The sequence below is a fragment of the Zingiber officinale genome, chromosome 11B, assembly GCF_018446385.1.
Source record: "Zingiber officinale cultivar Zhangliang chromosome 11B, Zo_v1.1, whole genome shotgun sequence".
Lineage (NCBI taxonomy): Eukaryota > Viridiplantae > Streptophyta > Magnoliopsida > Zingiberales > Zingiberaceae > Zingiber > Zingiber officinale.
In genome coordinates, this window is record NC_056007.1 from 70,324,116 (window position 1) to 70,329,047 (window position 4,932).

The window sequence follows — 4,932 nt, forward strand, 5'->3', positions numbered from 1 at the left end:
GTCACATATCCGTACTCCCCTCTCATAGAACTCTATCCACGTAGGTCTACTCTGAAGGTGACCACTCCAAGACAGCCTCATGCCTTCATGCAGGTCTCCATGGGTAATGCGACCCTCCGTCAAGCGACTCTAAGAAGGTGACTGCTCCACAAGTGGGGGCTCCATAGAATATGCAGCAGTCTCTGAAGAAATGCCTGAGAGCATCGTAGTGCGACAGAAGAGGTACCCGTAGAAAAACACCCCGCTGCAGGACTCCATGGCAGCGCATGAACAGCCGCAGGTGTCAGTGCAGGTCTCCATGGGTGATGTGACTCTGGTCGCCTACGTGTCCCTCCATAGCCGACAAACTCTAGGCAGGTAGCCATCCCTCTAGTGAGGCACCATAAGCATGCGTGCCATCTCCAAAGGAGTGGAAAGAGTGTCCAAAAGTGGCCAAAGGTGAGTACAATGTTTTTTTTTTCATTTTGTCCTCTAGTGAGGCACCATAAGCAAGCATGCGTTTCTTTTGATCCTTGCTTCAGGGAGAAGAGACTAACGCTCGTCTTTTGATAGTATCGGCTGCTGGTGAAATGATGTAAGAATGCATCTCGGAAGTCTTTGAAGCTACGTATAGACCCATCCAGCAATCGTCAGAACCAACGCTGCACTGATATGGAGAGTGTAGTGAGGAAGACTCAACACTTAACTCTATCTGTATACTGGTGCAGCGTGACTTCATTATCGAACTTATCCAGATGATCATCTGGATTGGTCGACCCGTTGTATGTCCCGATAGCGAGCAGGGTATAGTGTCTGGGCAGAGGGTCTTGTAAGATCTCCTCGGAGAACTACCGATTAATCCGTTCGGGCGACGCGTTGTTTCAGGGAGCCTTGCCTTTTCGTGCATCCCGAACGGGAGCATCATCCGAAGACAATCCCTGTTCTTGACTAGCCTGGGCTATTTCTGAGGGGGTTTGGAACAAGACGCAATAAAAGGGAATCGATGCAGGAGGCGCTTCCCCTGTGTGCCGGTCGACCTTCTATTCTGCCTCCATACGGAGATTTGCTCCGCTCAGTCTTCCTATCCCGCTTGTCTCCCAGTTGTCAATGTTGTAGGTTGCGGCGCTTGTCGATTGGCTAATGCCTGTTGTTGTTGTTGCTCGATCATCTTTGTCGCTTGGGCTTGCACGAGCATGTCGAGCTCTTCATGGGTGAGTGCCACGGTTGTGAGTTATCCAGCGTCCTCCATCTTCTCTGCTCAGATGCAGAGATGGTGCCAAATATGATCTTGTCCGAAAGTCGAAAAGATGGAAAGCTGGGGATGTGACTCTCCCGCCGACCGCCTGTAGACTCCTCTCGGACCTGCAACACAAACTACGTTAGTGCCGAGCTAGGGAAGGGGCCCCCTGCGTTGGCCCTCTGACGCTCAAGTCAGTCACCGACGATGAAGGAGAAGGTGGAGCAAAAATGAACAGTAGAGAGCACAGTGTCTCGCATATTGCATACCTCTGCCGATGCTTGGACCCCCCTTTATATAGAGTTCCTAAAGCGCGTGTACATGCTTCCCAAAGTGAGCACGTTTTTCAAGGTTTCCCCTAAAAAGACTTGTCAGTAAAGTGTCCCTGACATAGTACCTTAACGGGCCAAGCATATCTTTAAAGTGATAGTGGAAGCCTCCGTCGTACGATCTTCTGGCTGTCCAGGCCGGTGTCTGCGACACCAACTCCCAAAAGGATGTCGATGGATATCTGAGGGAGTGTACTACTAGGCCAAGCGAGTTGGCTGCTCGATCGGGATTTCGTCGCCCTGGTGTCCCGTCCGATCGGCCAAAACCTCGCTACTCCTGTGCGTGTGTCAGCTCAACCGAAGTTCCACTTGCCATTGCCAAGACCTACTTCCAGGCCGAGCGGGGTAGTCGCTCGGCCAAAGTTGAACTCTGCTAATGTCGAGCTCTGCTGTCTGGCCGAGCGGGGTAGCCGCTCGGCCTGGCTTCTGCACCTCGTCTCCCCCTCCGTTCGGCGTCCAATAATCCATTGAGCGTCAGTCGTTTGACTCCTCCCCGTGTCGAAGACGGCGGCAGATCGGGGGCCTCTCCCCTGGTCGGGGCATGCTTTGCCCGACCGGCCGATGCTATCAACGCATTGACAGCCTTGACTTTGACCTCTACCGTGGCCACGGGGTGGGGCCCCTCATCATCGCCGCATCATACAACTCTACATATTTTGAATATCAAAGTGCTTAAATTGAGTATATTATTCAGTTTATTGATAATCACTATAAAATTTGCACATATCTCATATTCCTTGAATTGAATAAGATTCAATACAAACTCATTTATAAAATTATAATGCAAACACCTAAACATAATTTTATTGAACCTCAACCTCATAAAATTGAAAACACCCATAAACTAAAACATCCATAAACTAAAATACTCATGAACTAAAACTTCAATTTTTCACAAAGGAATAATGAATTATTCAAAATCTTGGGCACACAAATTTTACTGACCGATGATTCAAGGGTTTAAGATGGTTTAGTCAAGTTCTGCCACCTCTCTAATTTTTGTCTTTAATGTCGATGGAGATGGATTAGGGACGAAACTGGAGAGTGCATCGCTGATAATTTAGAGTCACAGAGGTAGAGTGTGTCGCCGATGTTTAGAGTCGGGAAGTCGGGGAGTGATGCATCGAACGTTGGAAGAGAACAAAATAGTTGCATGTTTGAAATCTAAACGAGGATAATATGATAATTTTATCAGGGTTAAAGAGTTGAAATAAATAAACTGATTTGATCATGTATCGAAAACAAATTTATATTGAAGAAAATAAATAGAAGAAAATAAAACATAAACACAGTCATAAAATTGTAATTCGAACATCAAAACTAATTTTATTCTAGCTAATAGATTGGACAACATAAAAAATTTGAACTATTTACCCATTCATACCCTAAAATATAAACCCTAAATATTTTGGGTATCAAAGGGCTTAAATTGATTATATTATTCAATTTATTGATAATCAATATCTAAAACTAGCATATATCTTTCAATTCTTCAATTGAAGAAGATAAAAGACAAACACACTCATAAAATTATAATTTGAACATCAAAACTAATTTTATTCTAATCAGCAGAATGGATAACACCAATAATTGTAACAATTTACCTATTCATACCTTAATGTACAACTCTACAGATTTTGGATATCAAACTGCTTAAATTGAGTATATTACTCAGTTTGTTGATAATGACTATAAAATTTGCACATATCTCATATTCCTTGAATTGAATAAGATGCAATACACTCATTCATAAAATTATAATGCGGACACCTAAACCTAATTTTATTGAACCTCAACCTCACAAAATTGAAAATACCCATGAACTAAAATACCCATAAACTAAAACACCCATGGACTAAAGTTTCAATTTTTCGTAGAGGAATAATGAATTATTCGAAATCTAAGGCACACAAATTTTACTGACCGATGATTCAAGGGTTTAATATGGTTTAGTCGGGTTCTGCCGCCTCTCTGATTTTTGCCTTCAATGTCGATGGAGATGGTTTAGGGACGAAACTGGGGAGTGCATCGCTGATAATTTAGAGTCACAGAGGCAAAGTGTGTCGCCAATGTTTGGAGTCGAGAAGTCGGGGAGTAATGCGTCGGGCCTTGGAAGAGAAAAAAAAATAGTTGTATGTTTTAATTTTAAACGAGGATAATATGATAATTTTATCAGGGTTAAAGAATTAAAATAAATAAACTAATTTGATTATGTATTGAAAACAAATTTATATTGACACGCGGACTAAATGTAAAATTTAAGTTTTGATGAGAGATTTAATGATAATTTCCTAGGACTTTTATTTCCGTTTTTTATATAAATCTTTAAAAAAAAACCTTGCATTAATTGACTTTTGTCGTGTTCGATCTGTTCCCATGCCCAACTTCCTTCTTGTTCTTATCGTTTCTGCTATTAATTGCAATCCCCGTAGCGAAATGGCGGACTGGGCGCCGGTGGTAGTCGGGGTGGTGCTGCTCTCGCCGGGCCTCATCCTGAAGATTCCGGGCACCCAACGTCAGGTAGACGGGTAGCTTCCTGTTCCTTCCATTAATTTCCTCTCTCTTTTTTCACAAATTTCTCTCACGTATCAGTAGAACTGAACAGAATTTAGTTATCATCTGCTAAATTGAAATTCAATGCAATGACAAACCGTAGCGCTGACTTAACGAATGTCATTGCTTTCTTATTGCTAGAGGAGTTCTAGCAAGCGTAGCAGAGGTTTTTTTTTTTTTTTTTTTTTTTTTTAATCTTGGCTCATCTGATAAGCAATCTCATTTAGCAGTTAAAATCCGATTATTAGATCTACATATTTAATTTATATCTAATATCTTAAATCCCTTTTATACCCTATGCATTGGATCATTTAATTACAGTTTAATTTTAATAATAATTATTGTGTTTAGGGACCGAGCTACGACAAAGGCGGCTGGAGTGGGCTCCCGATCTCCTCCGTGTTAGCCCTTGGAGAGGTTGACGGGAGCACTGGGGTTGAACGTATTCGTCTTTTACCACCATGAAATGAGCTCCCAATATAATTATATTTTTTTTTATTAAAGTGAGCAGTATGTATTGGATTTTACTTTTTATCGGACTTAACCCTAGGTAAATTATTTTAGACTTTAATCTATTATAATTTTTTAGCTCATTAATCTTTTAGCTTAATAACATATAGAAAACTCAAATAGTTTATCAGTTTTACCTTTTTTCTATCGTAATCTACAACTTTATGACTATTTATTGTCAAGAAACGGCCGCGCTCTGTTGATACAATTTCAAAATTGATTGGGGGCTTTTGTTCCTCACATCATAAAATTTATTTTGATATCAAGTTTTGGAATGTAAAACGTGAACCAATTTGAAACCCAAAACCCTAGCTCTCGACTCCG